A 20,317-nucleotide genomic window follows, 5' to 3' on the forward strand; every position below is an offset into this window, starting at 1 on the left:
GGTAAATGTCAAGCTTTTTTATTGTTTATAAGAATGGGAATCGTTCCCCTATTCTGCACAGAATGAAAGTAACGTTTAATTCGACGTCGTATACACGATTGAGATACTGAAATAAAACAAAATTCTCCATTAGCTAAAAGTAAGAAAATATCTCACTGAGTAACGGGACCCACAAGTATTTGCTGAGTAAGATAGAGAAAGTACCCAGAATGAAACGACTTTGGATTAATAGTCGGGTGATAACATGAAGACCTCTCAATGTTGCAAATAGCCTAATATCGGGGCACCTGCTTCTCATTTTATCTCATAAAAGCTTTCTAAATAGGTTAGGGATTCTCGTTGAATGGAACTGCTCGATAATCGTGTATCTAACACGCTAATCGTTATAGAAAGGCTGACCGGAAGACGTTTTGACACGCGGTATATGACCTTCCAAGACCGTAAGACGTTTTGACACGCGGTATGTGACCTTCCAAGATTGGAAAAGAGCATGTGCGGACAACCGTCAAGATGGATTCTGGCGTGTTCCGCTTTATTAAAGAAGACTTATTCTGCCTCTAATAAGGACAGCAAATCAAACAAGTGTTTTTCACGTCACGTTCTTGGTAATAAGTAACAAGGTGGAGTCTGACCATATAGTCAAATGATGACTGAACTCTTTGTTAAGGTGTTGAACAATAGATATTGCGTATATGAGTATCGAGTTCTGTATATGGACACCCGATCTCAATTAGTCAGGCATTTCTACAACCACTGGGATCAGATCACCAAAAGGGAGTATGAACTCACACCAAGTACAATTAGCATCTCGCCTTTCGAGCATATGCACATAGGTTTGCATAATCAAGTTGAAACTTATCTCTGTCACGTGGTTTCAGGGCCAGGGAGTGGTGGGTGCCGATTGGATAATTGGGTGATCAGACTCGTTTGATTTCATTTGTAGAGGCTCACTATTTCAATCACCCGTGACGCTTTCCCGGACTCGATTGTATCCCCTTTTTATATGACTGCAAGACGTAAACAAAACCATTATTACAGATATCCACTACTGTAAAGGTTTGAGTTAAAGAGCTTAAGAGATTTAGTTACCAGATCGAATAGTAAAGATCTGAAATGGTTGTATATTGACAACCCTGATTTGTTGCGAATATTTTCTTTAACTCTTTAACCATTCTGCAATACCAAGAGATAGACAAAACGAAACACTCTGAAATAGTGTAAATGTGCGAGCCTGACATGTACTATCATCCTTTTTATAATGGACCAGAATTTGAGCAGAATTACAAAGGTCTTTGATTGAGGTCAACTACCAACCATTATGACCATTATGATGATTAAACCAATTACAGTATCGCTTAATTGTTCATAAATTCTTTCATCTTCTTAAAGTCACAGTTGAGTAACTGTTTGGTAATGAGGCAGCTACAGCAAGCAACAGCAAACTGTAGTCTGAGTAGACAATGTGGACTTTGGCATCATCAGGTATAGTTTCTTAGTCTATCCATTGAAATACGGCAGAGGTGATAGGCTTGCTAACCGAAGGAATTACATGCCTTCCAAATGGAAGGCGACTCTTTCAGAAAGATGTTATGAAAAACAGGAACTAGAGAGTCGACAGACTAAAACTCAAGTGAATGATATGCAAACCAATATTCCCTAGGCATTTGTCTTTTAACAGTGTTTGAAATGCAAATATGATTTAAGAATATGTTAAATGCATGGAATGTTACATGTTCATCGTAGGCTTAAATGCACAAAACTAACGTTAATTATTGCAAACACTGTCAGATCCACTTGGCCCAAACAGTCGAGCATCGACCAACAAATGCAGTTAATGAAAACCCTAAAAATTTCGTTCTCTGCAGATATGGTGAACATGTAATTGTCGACATTTTAAAGGATTGGGTCATTAATATCCCACCACGGTCTGGGCCAGGTGTGCAGCACAGGCATTCGTATAGTTACGTTGGCTCAATTGTCCCACTGCAAATAGTCTACGAGAAGCTTACATCCTACATAAAAACTGTCCACACGGCGGGAGCTGTTGTTGCTGACAAATCTGCATTTTCAGAATTTGTTGGACATATAAATAAAGCTCCAGACGTGTGAAAACTATTGTTACAGTTAAAAATTTACCGTGACAAACGATGTGAGAAATCCCATTGTGAACCAACAAAAACAAGTCATAAACGTTCAAATTATGTGTTATTATGCAACGAGAGCAAGGTATACAAGGTCGCAAGTCAATTTTACAATGTTGATTACAAATTCAATACAAGGGAGACACAGTCTAAGTCAATGGGTCACAAAATATAATATAGTAAACTCACCAAAGTCTGAGTGCGAGAGAGAATCAACTATGCAGAATGTAAACAGTGGATGATGTAGATAAGGCGTTGATGATTGTAGGCGATGTAACTCCAATAATAATGAATGAGTGTGTCCCCTTGCGCACGGCAACTTGCCTTTTCATACATATTAAGTCATTTCCCAAAAGTTCGGTCACTTACGAACATCGTCAACACTACATAGAGAATGCCCTCGAATAAGTCTCCCGGAAGTAAACACATAGAAAACTAGGAGCAGACAAATTCCGGAAAACCAGAATCCTAAAAGTGTTGACCATCTATTAAAACGACATCTGACCCATCATAATTATTATTCAAAACACTAAATGTTGTGACCCAATAATAATTATTACTTAATTAATAACAAAATATACAGAAAATACACGCTCGTAACACTATGGATATTGAAGATTCCTTTTTCACGAATATATGCTATGCTACATGTCTAGGTTGATTCACCGATTTAAAAGAAATGTCCACAGAAAAGAACATTGTAAAGATATAGCAGCATTACATTGGGGCGAATGTACGGGTATTGTCAAGCTGTAACGGCTATGTGATGATATTAGGAGGTAAGAAAAAGCAGAAAATGGTTTGAAGTGTTAGACGCTTTAATGCTTTCTCAAAGATGTCCTGAGACATTTACCTTACCTAGTACAGTCACATATTAGATGTAACTGTCCTGTGCAATACGTTCCTGTCGAGCTACGAATATACCCCATGTAACCAAACGATGATATCCTCCAAGGTCAACTTTGTTGCTTCCAACGTTTTAGTACAACTCTCAGTTCAATGAGATATATGTTGTTGCTGAACCGCAACGGTTCAGTACCTGTATATACAATGTAAATACAATGTAGTAAAGTAATACATCAGTAGACGCCTGTTGTTTACACGACACCAGAAAAATCACATGCTACGGTATTTGGAACAAAAACATTTGATATTCCGCAAATGCCCAATGGTTACACGAGTTCAAAGTCAAAATACTAGGGTATACTATACCCCTTCCATAAAGTTTGAAATGTTCGTTTACACATACACCAGCTTCTGAAGCGCGACAACTACTTAGGACGATACGAAGAATGCAAACATCTATATTTTTATCTTCGATGACATGTGTAGTCTCCTAGTCGAAATTTGTGTTCTCACACCGGAAGATCAATGCAGGAATCGACCTTAGGAATTCAGTTGTTATTTTGTCCCATTCGGTAAATGCTATTTACTCTCACAAATTTCAACATGTTTGCTGCCAAGATCAGCGTCTTTGAGAAAGAACTACACGCTTGATACCTCATGTTGTCGGTAAGAGACATATCATATCTCAATCCTCAAGCCCCGAAGAGTAAATATATTACTCTGTCGCAAATGATTATCGATTTTATTGACTAATTTCCGGCAGGTTGTGAAACCGGTAAAGGCATTCCTTGCAAATAGTTACAGCTGAATTACTTTACGTATTAACTGTAAAATCGAAATGCATTTTCAGTTCTTTATATCAAATCTTTCAAATCGGCTCAGGTTTACATTTCAAACGGCATTTTACTTATAACGATAGTCCCAGAAATAATGGAAACCCAGTTTTCTCACGTTGTCATAGTCAATATTTCAATTACGACGTCGGAGGGTGTTCCGCGTGGCCCTTCCGAAGAGGCTGGCTGACACTGGGCAATCGTTCCATGAAACGCTTAGAGGAAACACGAAACATTCATTTTTTTGTACAATAGTTACCTGAGAGAAAGCGTTGGTCAAATGTCATTTAGAAATATTCAAACTACAGTGGAATCCTCTTCCAGATTACTGTTTACAATGTTTTCACATACATATTGTTCCATGCTCATGGTTCCTTGATTTGGAAGTCTTGGCGAGAACGGAATAAATGGTATTTTCCTTTTTAACACGTAATGAGGATATCACTGTGGTCAATGCCCAAATGGGCCTGAAACAAATGTAGTATGAGCAAATTAACACACAAATTAACACATTAATTAACACATTAAACATTACATTCTTGTTTTGTAAAGTGAATGCTGTATCAAACCCGACGGAAATATACCATAGCTGATGTAATCAAGACTGCAGTAAGCAACTAATCTCAGACCACACAAAGACGTAGTCGGAGATGGATGACACAGACACAGCCAGGTCAGCACTCATAGGACATTCTGCCACGAATCCCAGTTGGTTAATCTGCTGATTGTTACACAACGTACCAGGCTTAAAAACGTAAAATGCTGCTCAGAGTATAGTTTCTATAAAGTGAAAACATTCTTGAATCAGACTCTTTGCCAAGTGGCTAGTGCATGACACAGACTGGACACCCGGGCCGAATGAAACGTGAGATGTGGTCAGTGTGTGTGTTGAGAAATGTCAGATCATTTTGTCAGTATAACATATATCATTTGTGCACAACTCGCTAAAATAGAACCGTGGTGGACTTAATTGGCGTCCCTATTAGAAATAAAATAAATAATTAATACCTATAAATGAGTGTGTGAGTGAGTGAATATTTAACATCACATCTCAATGTTGCGGCCATATAACACTGATTCATATAATAAATATGATAAAAATGTGACTCTCTCATCACAGGGGATACAAAACGGAGGATCCTCACCAATATGACATCGTCGCATGGTGACTTCTTAAAATCTGGACTGACAACCCAAGTAATGTAAGGTTTTATTGCCTGTAATTTATTTATACCTACTTGGGAGTCCGACTTCTTCTGCATCAGATCACGGATGTAAGTTCTAATGCTAACTTTGTAATCAAAGTATGGGATAAGACGTGGTGCCACAGATGTGTTGAGTGCTGGCATGACAGCAAGATTGGCCATTGTGCCCACACATATGGCTACGTACATGGGTAACCAACAAAAGACAATGTCGTATTGGCCAACAGCAAGATCATTACATGTTTAAGAGCCGATAATATGGCGTTTGCTTCTACTGAAAAACTGAGCTGTTATTTGCAATTGGTATTCTAGAACTGGTATGTTGTCCTTGATCCAATGACAGTGGCACAAGCCACTGCGCCACCGCCATTGAACCCATCTGTAAATATGGCTTTGTAAGTATTATGTTTACTTTTTAATTGTTCATATTCCTGTTCATAATGTGATTCATAAGTTACTGATTTTTAAATGTAGTTAATATTAGATCAACTTGTGGCCTGACCAGTTGCCAAGGAGGAGAAGATTGAACTCGGGAAGGAGCTGTATTTGCCAGGTCAATGCCAGCAGCAGCAATATATGGCTTAATTTTGAGCCGAAGAGACGGAACAAGAGAGGACTCTCATAATATAAACATGAGCATTAATTCAGCACTACGAAATATAGCTGTCGATTGTAACAAAAAGGGATCAAAACAGAGAAGTCAGCCAGTTATATCTAAATACACAATGTCATGCACTTAGCATGACATTTAGGTGCTCACTCACATACATGTTTTTCATGCTAAAGTTCCGTCATGGTTCAAATGATTGAGGGGTATAAATAGGTGAAATGAAATATTCTCATCTCTTTCTTATCGACGCATCAATATGTGGACAGTGCTGAAATTGAACTTTTTTGGACATGCCGAGGAGTAGGCTTTCTGAAAATACCAGATGGCAGATTGTTGGTATGCATGAAGGTGGTTTGTCCTGTCGCAGCAGTGGGTCCAGATTGAATATCAATCCCACTGTCATTAGTCGCCTTGCAAGGAAACATTCGGCCACTGGTTAAGTCAAGGATCGTGCACAATCATGAAGGCCGAGAAAGACCACTCCCCGTGATGACCGTGCCCTAGTTTGCTTAGTGAGACGCAGGCCCATGACCTATGCCATGACCATGACCAAGATCTCAAAGAACAATGGATAGTGGGGTGTTCGTCTCTCAACCAGCACCATCCGAAGGAGGCTCAGGTCCGCTAGAATCCGTGCACGTCGTCCAATCAGACGTCCCTTACTCACTGACTGACACAAGGCCCAACGTTTGGCGTGGTGAAATCAACGTCAAAACCACAATCTGAGGACATGGCGCAGGATCCATTCGTCTGACGAAAGCCGTTTTCTTCTTCGAGTTACTGATGGCCGTTGGCGAGTTTGAAGAAGGACTAATGAGACTTATCAACAGCGGACGACCCATGCAGCTGCACACACTTTGGTGGTGACTCTGTAATGGTGTAGGGGTGTATCTCCTATGACTGTAAGCTGAATCTTATCACCATTCAAGGGACACTCAATGGTCAGAGAGATACCGACAGGAAGTACTTGTTGGAAGCTGAAACAGGAAGCTGTTGTTGTCCCGCATTTTGATAACCACCCCTCGCCAGTCGGCCAGTATTTATCGACGATAGTGCTAGGCCCCATCGTTCCAGAGCTGTTATCGCATACTTGCAGAACAACGCAGTTGACAGATTACCTTGGCCTGCGGAAAGCCCTGATCTCAACCGAATTGAGCATTTATGGGACCATCTGGGGCGTCAAGTTCAAGTAAGGGATCCATCTGTTCAAATTCAAAGCTGGCTCTGATTTACACTAGGGCATGCCGGAAAGTATCTCAGAAGTGTGTGTTGATACTGCAGGTGAGAAAATCTAAGGAGAATCTGTTTTCACCCAAGTCACGTTTGTTTGACAGCCTGAGTGAGTGAGTACCTGAGTTAGACATTTTAGTGGCTGCCGCAGATTGTGTTCTTGTTTTCGAAGCATAGGTTTCTGTTATGTCGGATCTTTGGACAATTTGTTTGGCTTAAGAAAAACTAATATTTAACTTGAGCTTCTTTATCTAGTTCTGCTGCTTCGAAACTGGACGCTCTTTAAAGAAAGAGGAATGGTCTCCTGAACAACTAGTGCCTTTCTTATAACTACTGTTACAATCTGTTATGTTTGTCTTCTCAACACAGTGAGCACACACAATAGACAATGTGCAAGTACTTACACTTTAGTCATACTTTTGGGACTTGAAACATCTCAGTGGATTCGAAATATACGTTTCCACCTTAATGTGGCATTAACCATTAACCTCTATTGATTTAGGATCAGTTGGGGTGGAGAATGAAAACAAACAGGTGTTCGTTTGTTGTATCTCAATGGGTTTTTTTCGAAAAATATTTGAAAAATGTCTGTCTCGGTCTCTTACTGTGCCTTTGCTGGTGTTGAGCGTTCGATGAGCAGAGACTGATAGAGGAATGTCGAAAAACGATTTCATTCATAGGAAGTCTGTTCCCTATTGTCTCTTACTGCCTTCAGTAGAGAACCTGCAATGCCTTATGTGCATCTGATACGGCAAAAGCTATCAACTTTGTAGGCGTCTTGTCAACGGTCTCAGTCATTATAAATCGTGCCAATAGTCAATATTTTTTTTCGTTTTGTTTTGGTTTTTGTTTGGGGTTTCGTACGCCACGCTTAATGATGACAGGTTCATCATCGAGTTCCCCACCTACCACGGTGAGTGAGTGAGTGAGTGAGTTAGAATTTATTGTCACATCGGCAATATTACAGCCATTTCGTGACGAGAACAATTTAATTTAATTCATGTCAGTTTTAAAATCAATAAATTGAAAACGTAAAAACCTTTCAGCGAAGGACAGTAAAATCACTAGTCTATCACAGATATAAACATAAAACTAGCATGGAAAGCTAAAATATTGTAATACAATACAATATAAAACACGGGCTAGAGACCGCCAACAACCGAAGGCAGATCACCATAATACGGCCCATGGGGACTTACAGTACCTTTGCTACCTGCATAGACCCTAGCTGGATTGACACCATCCCTTCAGCCATTGGCGGTTATACTGAAAATTAGCCATTATTAAAAACGACAAAGATACTACTATTAAAAGTTTGGCCGTACTAAATTTACATAGAATGTTTTGGGACTTACGTACCTCAACCTACCAAGGAGTATCACAAGGACAATACTAAAACAAGTTGATCTGAAACTTGTAGCACCAAGGATACCCTGATGGTATACTCCAACGGAAAAATTAAAAAGATTAATAATTCCACCAGATTGGCCCATGAGCAACCGTTTTCTGAGCATACAACTTTAGGCAAAAATCTACATGAAATTATGCATTAGAAATTACAAGTTCAAAATTGTTGAGTCAAGCATGAAAAATCAAGTTAACAGTTTGATACATTTTGAGCGTCACATAGTTGTAGCTCAAGGCTTGGCGTGACCAGCCGATTAATAGAATCGGGCCAGTCCACCACCCGTTTAGGTGAAGTAAGGGTCGAATGGGTGTGTTGAGCAAGGGGAACGTGGTTGCAGGCTGCCAATGCCCTCAATCCCCAGACTCCTGTCCTCCACCGACACAGGGCCGCAAGCCACGGCAAACAGGCTGGTGGACCAAATATGCCTCTGGGTCCACACGTGGGGTTGGCGAGCTCTTAGCTTTACCCAGCACCCACCACGAGGAGATGGCTCCCCAATAGTGCCGAACCAATATATGAATATTAGTGTCACTGTTTAAGAACTTTCCCAAACAGCAAATTACAATCATATTCGGTGTCAATGTATATTGATGTTATCGGTGCCACAATCGGTGTGGTAGCATACGCCCATCTTTCAGTGAATGTCTGGGATCATCGGTATTTGACACTTGTCCTTAAATTCATACCCTGTCATCATATGGCATACTGTCACGCACTGCATTGTATGGTCAAAACCACTCGTTTGTTTCCTTAGGGATTCCTGCTGTATAAGGCGTCAACCAAAGACACTTGTTATATAGTCAGAATTCTACAGTGGATGCTACTGGTGTACATTCTCCTGTGCAAGTGGTAGGGGTGTATTGACAGACATGAGACAATATAACCTCACACTGTATTAAAGGCCAGACGATAGGAAAATACATTATGCCCTGTAGATTCATATCCTATATTTGCTTAATCGTTTTCTTTAGCAGCCTAATTCCGTATGATGGTATTCTGTGGAGACTTCAAAACTCTTTATGGTTGTGATCGCTGACTTTCCCCTCAGACGACAACTGGTAATAGGTAATTCAAGTAAACATGTCCCTCGTGAATACATACATATCATTTCAAAAACAGCGTTGACATATTATTTCTCATATGGTCATACGTTTTCCTCAACAGTCCACCAGAAGATGCTATGTGGTGTAATCTTCATGGCATATGTCATCCTTAAGATGGTAAATTTGTTCCAGATCTTTATCCTCCTGCACCTGTGCATTGGGATGGGGATGATGGAATAATCATTAGAGAGCTCTTCAACGTGAAACTAGAGCTGCTAACCTTTGGCAATATTGTATTGCTATTTCACTATCAAACAGGTAACATCAGATCGCTGGGCACATAATTTCAAAAGCATCAAGGTTTCTTTAACAAACTGGTCTCCGAAGCTTAAGTAAAAAATTAGGTACACTTGTATCTAAATATAAGAGAAAATAGAATCGAGATGAAGTATAACGTGTCCATGACTGCTGGTTCTTTGCTGTTTAGCTGTATCTCCATGTTTTGCAACAAAGAATAGTTTTGCCCTGTCCTACTATGATTAATGTGTGAGCATATTTGTGAGATGGTTGATATCAGCTTGACATTCCTATCGAACACTATTCCATAACTGTATATATGCTCCAGATCAATGGTTTCAAGGATACGTTAGATCATGGTGAAGGATCATGGTAAATATCGTTGTAACGTCATGATGAACTCGAACATACCCAATTTACTTATGGAACTTTTTTGTCTGCTTCGTAGTTTCATACAACTCATAGTACAAACCCTATCTCTTACAAAATAGGGAATGTGTTAACACACCGAAATTTGTCAATCAGACAATATTACTCGCCTCCATGAGGAAGTCATATATTCCGAGGGGATACATAATCGTGTCCGTTTCTTCAACGACTGCAATGCTGTCAAACATTTCATCTAAATAGTTTATTAAGTTTAAGGTGAACCTTTACGGGGACAGTTTGCTCTCCTCACGACGATACGCAAGTACTTATCTTTAAATGCACATACGAATATCGATTTGAAAAATTAAATTGCAACAATGGAATGCAACAAAGGCACTTATTCCTTTTATCCTTCACGTGAATGTCGGCAAGCATGTACCCCAAAATATGTGTGCTTGTGTTGGTCTGCCCTGGTTTAGGCTATATAAGCACCACCAAACATCGGAACCTGCAAATAGTCATCATACATTGTACCTTTACATTGACCCCGGCTCTTCTTGACTGACGAGTGGAGAGTTGATCCACGTGACAACCCTTCTGCCCTTTAGTCCTTAGCGTGTATACCATGTCATCCCTATGCACAGCACATGAAGAAAATGGGCGGGATTCATAGTAAGTGATCGGAATATCCTTTAAAAGTGCATAATTCTGGCGTGCAACGCAATGAGACGTTGCATAAGCCTCCAAGTGGAAGATGAAACTAGGGTATTTAAAGCATCAGGACATTCTTGGTTCCGTTTCCTTTGATGGCGTAATGTAATGGCAGAAAAGGGTTCAGAAATGTTCAATAATCTACTTACCAAAATTCATCAAAAAGGTGAAACGTCCGTTTATTGTCATATAAGTGATCTAGACTATATGAGAGTTCGTTCTGCTATGAGTTAGTGTAGTGCAACATTTTTCATGAACAGCGCATGTGTAGCACGAGGGTTGATATTGAATCAGGCAAAGACAGTACAGCAAAGCAATGGCGTCATGCCTGTCACTTGTGTAGTATGCGTTAATTGTCAAGATGATTAGCGTCATGTTTACTTAGGTTGTCATGCTTTGGTGAACAGATGCGGGAAACAAAGGGCCCTCGCACTTTTGAATTCTGACAGTTTGTGTATTGCTTAGATATTAGTATGCTTCATATCCTGGCTACTATTAATTTCGAGAAGGGTTTTTGTGTGTTGATTATTTTAGAGGCAAGGACTAAACAATAATAGAAAATGTCAAAGCCTTTCGGAATTCAAAAATGCAAAATGTATGCCTGTTGCAAACTCAACGTATATTTCCTCATGTAAAATAGTGTATTTAATCGGTATGGTAGCTTTCATCCACAACATGAAACTAAATCGAGGAATAGAAAGAAGTTATGATGCGGTAAATCGTTGAAAATAAATGTTGTTTCAGTGTAAAAGAATAACCTGCTCAGAATGCTGCTACATGCATGCTTGACGTCTTACAATTAGCACCATACTTCATTAACTAGAATGCAAGAACATGTCTCACTATGTTAAAGGACCCGCAGGTATTTGCAGAGTAAGATAGAGAAAGTGCCTAGAATGAAACGAATTTGGGTTAATAGTCGGGTGATAACATCAAGACCTCTCTCTGCTGCAAATAGCCTAATATCGGGGCACCTGCTTCCCATTTTGCCTGATAAAAGCTTTCTAAATAGGTTAGGAGATTCTCTTTGAATGGAAGTCCTCGATAATCGTGTATCTAATACGCTAATCATTATAGAGAGGGTGACCCTAAAACGTTTTGACACGCGCTATATGACCTTCAAAGATTGAAAAAGGAGCATGCGCGAGCAACCGTCAAGATGGATTCTGGCGTGTTCCGCCCTAATGCGGTTACACTGTACAAAACACTTCCTCTTTCTTTAATGAGGAAGCAAATCCAGTGTGTTTTACACAAGCCCGTCATATTCTTGGTAATAAGTAACGACAAGGTGAACTGTTATTGGGCTGTTGGTCATTTAATGAGGAAAATCCATGATAAAATGTTCAAGAGCATATAATTTGTCTTGGCAACAGGACCAGTTGTGAGTACTTGAAGCAGATTGATGTAATCCGTATTCTTTAACATGTATGTGATAATCGAATTGAATTTGGTCGTGAGGTCACCGACAGTTGATGTTTAAGGGCCTTTGTCAATGTTGCGAGATTTCTGGATTAGGATGAGTAGTTGATTAATGATTCGGTGATTAGACTTACTGTTTACTTGTCGTTTCATTTTATGTCAAAGTACCCCGAGGGCTGTCTTAAAATTATTCACTGTTGTGGCTTTCGAGCGGATATAGAAGCTGATATTGTCCAAGAGTTACTCTATTACAGCGAACAGTGATGATCTGAAATAGCTATGTACAGACAACCGTTCCTTTGCAGCCACAGTCTTCAACTCTTAAAATTCTGCATTAGGTGATTTGGTGATACAAAATGATGTTAAACATTTTAAAACCTGATATGCAAACATGCACGATTATTTCCACGTTGATCTATTACTGGGAAAGAAAGACAACACTCTTGGATTGAGCTTAATGGTAATCCATTCCAGTCCCGAGATCTAGCAGGATAGGGAAACCAGGTGATAGTGCAAAAGATTAATTACTAATAGCTACTTTAACTGTTCATAGTTTACTTCATCTTAAACAGGTCGTGTTGGGTATGAGGTAGCTGTGCCAGTGCTACTGGCTCCTCATCAAACAACTGACTAGGTAATGACCGACCTGGATACTTCGTCAACATCGTATAGAGTTTCTCACTGTATCAGTTGACCCAATACTATAGTGATAAACCTCATACCTGACATTCTAAAGCAATTATCTGGCTTCCAAATGGATGGTGACTCATTCACATAGAAATGTCATAACAAATCTACGAATGTGTATGCGTCGATAGCCTGAAAATCACCACGAGAAAGACCTGCAACAAACATCTTTTTTTAAACATTGTCGATTAAACAATGCGTTAAATGCATGGAATGCATTGTCAGATGGTGCATGATATTCGTCTCGGGGACATTTGCATGTGTTTCGATTTTTGCCCATATACATATGACAAACATTTGTTATTGCAAGCGTTTTTACATATAATTGTCCAACAAAATCCATTACCGTTGGCCACCATCCAACCAATGCAGTTGATGAGAACAGTAAAAGTTTCGCTTTTTCCAAATCGGCTCCATATAGTGTAAATGTGGATGCTTTACGGGTATAGGCCATTAATATGCCACGTCGTTCAGAGTCAATAGTGCAGTAACTGCATTATTAAAGGCAAGTTGACTGAATTGTTCCACTGACAGCCGGCGTAAATAGTCTATCGATAAGTTTCATCTTCATAAATTCTGACTGCTATTTCTGAGCACTGTGCCCTTGGAATGTGTTCAAGTTCTTCGGCATTTTATCAGAGTTAAATAACGAAAGATTCAGGCGTGTGTGTAAACCACGGACATTGAAGAGACTGTGATATTTAACGTGTGGAGGATCCCTTCTCCGTGATTACATGTCAGGGTTGATTTGTAGATTTGTAGGAAAATGATCACCCAAAAGAATATTTACGGTAATAGCAGCATTATGTAGGGTGTACATGTTAGTGCATTATCGACTATTAATGGCTATACGTTGACACAGGCAATGAGAGAGCTGTAACAAACTTTCAATAAGTTCCTGAGGGTATCCTGAGTCCTTTACCTCTGGTAGTACCATCACATATACATATAACAGTCCCAGGAAGAGCACTGTACCAAACGCATTTATCGAGATATGCATGCATACCATTGTAATGAGGCAATACCTTTGAAAGACTCGTTTAAGGTATTGCAAGAGGCAGGTTGGAATATTTTCTAAAGGTACTGTACATGTATGCTAATAATATATATAGGCTGGAAAACTGCCTCTACGAAAGTCATTCTTGCTTTTTCTAAAAATTCAAATGAATTATTACTCCAGTAAGAAGTCTGTTGCATTTGTAACTAGCACACAATGTATTAAGAAAAGAGCAGTGAGTGAGTTAATATATGTATTTATCGTCACATCGGCAATATTGCAGCCATATCGTGACGAGAACAAGTAATAATGGCACTGTAGAATGAATGAATATGAGGAACTAAAACCCTGTTGGCGAAGAACAGTAAAACCACTAGCATATATCACAGATATCCATTTAAGACTAGTAATTACCTCTAAAACAGTTTAACTACAGAGGACAATACAATATAAAAATGGGCTATAGATTGCCAACAACTGAGGGTAGATCACAATACTAGGGACCATGGGGACTTACATTACTTTTACTACCTGCATGGACCCTAGCTGAATTTACACCATCCCCTCAGTCGTTTGCAATTTAGGCACATCTAGCCAAAAATTTAAAAGGACACATATACTACGAATAAAACAGAGGAGAGTTTGTATATACGTTGAATGTTTGTGGACTTACATACCCTCTCAGGAGGACAATAATGTTACAGTACTTTAACCCCCCTCGAGAATACAGCCACTAGCAATCTTAGTTATCAAATTAAACCTAAAATCATAAAATACTTATCTATTTGCAAGTCTGATATCAAACCTAATTCTTTTAAAAATGCAAGAATTAAACGAGAATTAATGTCACTAAAAACATCCTCCATAGTGCGTGGTTTGAAATATCTATCTCTTGTAATGCAATATTCGACACAGTCAAGCAAGGCATAATTACCTCTTCACATCTGGACTGACTACCCTAGTAAGTATAACCATTATAAGGTTTTACTGCATGTAATTTATCAATGCCCATTTGGGTGTCCCACTTCTTTTGCATCAGATCACGGGTATAAGATCTAGCTTTATAACCAGTGTATGGAATAAGAAGTGGTGTCACAGATTTGTTGAGTGCTGTCTTGGCAGCAAGATCGGCCATTGTTTTCCCAGATATGCCTACGTGACTGGGTAACCAACAAAAAACGATGTCGTATTGGCCAGTAGCAAGATCATTATGCAGTTCAATAATTTCAATTAAAAGTGGATGTTTGTAAGAAATCATTTTAATAGCCTGAAGACAAGAAAGAGAGTCTGAATAGATTATATACTGTTTATGTTTAGGGTGTCGTTGAATATATCTAAGAGTCATCAATATGGCGTTAGCTTCAGCAGTGAAAATAGAACTGCTATCCGGTAATCTAGAAGATATTGTTCTGGGTCCCATGACAGTCGCACAAGCTACTGCGCCACCGTCCTTGGACCCATCTGTAAATAAGGATTTATAATTGCTATATTTACGTTTTAATTGACTATATTCTTGCTTACATTGTAATTCATTAGTTTCTGATTTTTTTAGCTGTGTTAGTGTTAGGTCAACTGGTGGCCTCACCAATTGCCAAGGAGGAGAAGAAAAACAGCCGTGAAGGAGAAATATTCTCTAGCTCAATGCCGGCAGCAGAAATGAATTGTTGAATTCTTATCCCAAGAGATGGAACAAGTGAAGATTTTTTATTATACAAATCCTCAAAAAGAGGATTGAAAACGCAGTTATGAGCAGGATTGGATTCATTCGAATACAACTTTGTGATATATTGTAAAGACTATTTGATACGTCGAAGTTTTAAAGATGGCTCATCGGCCTAACATAGAGACTGTCAGTGGGAGATGTTCTGAAAGACCCAAGACAAAGTCTCAAGTCTTGGTTGTGGACAGAATCTAATAGCTTTCGGTTGCTTTTGCAAGCTCGACCATATACGATGGAGCCATAATCAAGTTTTGACCGGATGAGTGATCTGTATAAATGAAGGAGGGTAGTCTGATCCCCTCCCCACTTTTAACTGGACACTACTTTTAATAGATTTAATGCCTTCAGGCATTTAGTCTTCAGATACTTAATATGTGGTAAAAAGGTCAAATGTTTGTCCAAAATCAGTCCCGGAAATTCGGCTTCCTTTACAAAGTTAATTGGGAAGCCATGCATCCAAGAACAGTTCGGGATCTTTATATTTCCGACAGAAATGTAATACTATACGTTTGGCCTTTATCTGTGAAAATCTAAAGCCATTCTCATGTGACCATTTACGAATTTTATTTAAACACATCTGTAATTGTCTATCAATCGTATTTTATATTTTACCACGACATGAAACGTTAAAATCATCCACAAACAATGACCCATCTTTTGAGTCATTTAAAACTTTTGAGAGACTATTTATTTTTATACTGAATAAAGCAACAGACAAAATACTGCCTTGAGGAACCCCATGATCCTGGTTATAATAGTCAGACAAGGTTGATCCAACACGAACTTTTAATTGTCTGTCTGTTAAAAACTAGGATATAAAATGTGGCAAACGGCCTCTTAAAATACCACGTTTCCACGTGGCATCGTAGGCTTTCTCCAGGTCAACAAATATTGATACAGCATGTTGGTTATTGGCGATGGAATTTTTAACAAATGATTCAATCTAGTCGAACCAAATGAAGCTTCTTTTTTTGCGAAAACCACATTGGATGTTAGTAATAAGGTTATTAGATTCAAGAAACCATACTAATCTATTATTGACCATACGTTCCTTGGTCTTACAAACGCAGCTAGTTACTGAAATAGGTCTGTAGTTCGATGGATCTGTATGATCACGACCAGGCTAAGGTATTGGTACAAGAATGGCATGCGAAGGAAGGAGGAAAGTGCCCTGTTGTCCAAATATGATCAGAAATGTTCAGAAGTGTTTCAAGAGATACAGTGGGTAAATGTTTCAGGAGCTGGTAGTGGACATTATTAGCGCCTGTTGCGGTATCATGAACCTGCGCTAAGGCAGTATTCAGCTCGTGTAGTGGAAATACTCCAATACTCCATACTTCATTATAGTCTTCACCATTATCAGAATGAAGTTCAGTTTTCGCTTTCCTTGATGATTTTTATATTTCTGAAACGTTGGATTATAATTGGATGAAGACGAATGTGCAGCTAAAGTTTTACCCAACTTGTCTGCAATGACAGTTTATCAGTTAATACATTTGGTCCGTCATTAAGATGATAAACACTAATATTTCTACCTTTGCCCTTGATTCTCTGTATCATGTTCCACACTTTTGTCATTCGTATACGTTAATTAATCTTTGATACAAAGGTCTTCCAAGACTGACGTTTACTTTGTTTAAAAATACGTCGAGCCTTAGCATTATTTACTTTGAAATTATTTAAATTGTGAACAGGAGGATGACGGCGAAAGTATTCTCTGCCTTCTTCCTAACCTTCCTAGCTTGATTACAATCGTCCGTAAACCATGGTTTACGAATATATGGTTTAACAGAGGCCTTAGGAATAGTTTCATCGGCAATATTCTTCAGGTTTTCGGAGAACAACTGAATCGGACCTGGGGTATTGAGAAACGAGTCAGATTGTAAGTTGTCAGCACACAGTGTCTGGAATAATGGCCAGTTAGCTTTAGCAAAATTCTACCCTGTTGCAGGTGGATCATCATTCGGATTTTTAGCTAACAGTGTTGTGGGAAAGTGGTCACTTGCACAAAGATCGTCGAGGACTTACCATCCGAATTAACTATATCTGTTTGGATCTGTGAGCGACAGATCGAGTTCCAACCAGGGTGTAAATATGTGACAGATCCATCATAAGACATTATTATTTGTAATGAAGTCTCCTAGAATATTTCCTTTATGGTTGGTATCGGCACTTCCCCACAAAGGGTTATGGCCGTTAAGGTCACCCATGATTATGCATGGTTTAGGAAGCTGGTCGAATAGATCCTGAAGATCGGACTGTTGAAGAGCCGAAGAAGGAAGGAGGGATGCACAAAGAGCAAAGCGTAAAGGTTATCTGTAAAGTAAGCCGGACCGCAACAGCCTGAAGGTTACTTTTAAGGGGAACTGTGCTATGGATTACACCGTGCCTCACAAGAATAGAAGCACCGCCAGTGGCTTTATCACCTTCAGGTGAGATTGAATGAAATGAATTATACAATTCAAATTTATCACTTTTCAGATAAATCTCTTGTAAACTAAACGCCGATGGTGTATAATCTTGTGATAATAATTGTATGTCGTTAAAATTGTTCTTAAGGCCTCTGCAATTGCATTGTATTAATGTCATTAAATATCTAGGGAGGTTCAACTGGAGGCCGTGCGTGCTTGGTAGCGCCACTCTTGCACCCTGTTTGTGAAGGATTTCATTTTAGACTTGGCTTTCATATTCAAACTTTGGGCAAGATTTAGACGAAGCCAGATGTTCACCACTGCAGTTGGCACACTTGATGTTATCAGGGCAATCAGTACTCTCATGAGGTCCACTGCAGCGTGAGCATACAGACTGGCCTGTGCTAGATCTTTCACCATGGCCACACTTTTGGCATTTGTAACACCGGAGTGGATTCGGTACATAAACTTCCACTCCGATATTACAGTATCCTGCTTTAATAGATTTAGGGAGTCCTGTCATACAAAAAGTGAAAAGGTAGGTGTTAGTTTTGATCACATTTGAATCCTCTTTCCTGATGAAACGCTTCACAGAAGTAACACCTTGGTCTTTTAACTCGGCCACATTTCTTCTTCCGTCATGTCTGACAAACAATGAGACCTGTCTCTAACAATGCCTCTACAAGTATTCAGTGTCTTATAAACGGAGACAACAACCTGTTTGTTAACAAAATGCTGCAAGCCCAGCAGATTGACAGATTGTTGTCTTCGTATACATTCTACCATGAGGGAACCATTTCTGAGACGAGTGACATTCTTTACCTCTCCGCAGACACCTTGGATGCCCTTGGAAACGGCAAAAGCGTTTATATTCAGTGGACTCCCATCATCAGTTGCAATAACCGAAAACCTTGGCCAGGAATCGTTCACTAAAGGTTATACCTCCTCATCGGATTACGAAGAAAGATGTCTCCGCTTATACGTCTTTGATGAACCAGATTGCATATTTTGAGCCGTGGTATTATAATATTATTCGACAACCCTGCTCCCCATCCGCCATCGAGTGTCAACATGGACGATGCTGCAGCGGAATGAGTGAGTTTAGTTTTACACTGCACTCAGCAATATTTCAGCTATATGGCGGCGGTCTGTAAATAATCGAGTCTGGACCAGACAATCCAGTGATCAACAGCATGAGCATCGATCTTTGGGAATTGGAAACCGATGACATGTATCAACCAAGTCAGCAAGCCTGACCACCCGATCCCGTTAGGTTGCTGCAGGCCTATTCTACCCTGGGACCTTCACGGGTCTCGACTAAGAGTGATATTTGGTGTGAACATATCTTCGCGTCACTGGTGGTTACAAATGTGTCGAGCGTCAGCTTCACTGGACCCCAGGAGATTCAGGTTAGCATTGATCCTCAGTAACCCATACTGGAGGCGACTAACGGGATCGGGTGGTCAGACTAGCTTACTTGGTTGACATATGTCATCGATACACATGCTGTTGATCACTGGATTGTCTCAACCAGACTGGATTATTTACATACCGCCGCCATATACCTGTGATATTTCCGAGAGCAAATTTATTAAACAAACCAGATATGTGTTCTATTGGTGTTAAAGGGGGTTGTTTTGTGTTTTTCAACACAGCGATTGACCTGGATATTTGGTGTAAAAACATATTAGTGTCATTGGTGGTTATAAATGTGTAACGATTCAGCTTCATTTTTCCATTTGTGTCTCAAGAAGGGTGCTTATGTACTTTTTAACACGACAGGCCGTTTCAACTAGTTTCTAAATGTTTGAGTCCCTATTTATTGCCACGTCGGCGTTATATGCGCCATATTTGTTTCCGCTTTTAGCATATTAATTAAAATCAACGAAGGGTTCATGAATCAGTTGAGCCATTTCGTGGAGGTAACAGGCTGGCGATACCGACGACAAACGACTTGAGACATTGTAAACACATTGCATCAAGAGGGATAAGTAATTTTTTCCAAAGGATTTATATCCAATATATGTGTAAACCGTTTTCTGGGCAGCCTAGTTTCGTATAATCGTATTCTACTACGACTTAAAAATCTTAATGTTTGTCATCAGTTGCTTTTCCCTGAGACGAAATCTGGTAATAAACAAAATATATAATTCCCGTAACGCGTCCCTCGTGAATAAACGATGTACATATATGTCGGTCCTAAAAGGCTGCTGGGCGTAAAGTTCTGATATGACCATCGGTTATGATAGACAGTCCATAAGGAAGTGTCATCTACTTCACTCTTGACGACAAGTGCATTCCTGGCAAGGGTAAATGTTTCCAGTTCTAAATCCATTACATGTGTGTATTGAAACATTAGAATAGTAATCATTACAACGTCGTACAAAATT

The sequence above is a fragment of the Haliotis asinina genome, chromosome 3 (genome assembly GCF_037392515.1).
Source record: "Haliotis asinina isolate JCU_RB_2024 chromosome 3, JCU_Hal_asi_v2, whole genome shotgun sequence".
Classification (NCBI taxonomy): Eukaryota; Metazoa; Mollusca; class Gastropoda; order Lepetellida; family Haliotidae; genus Haliotis; species Haliotis asinina.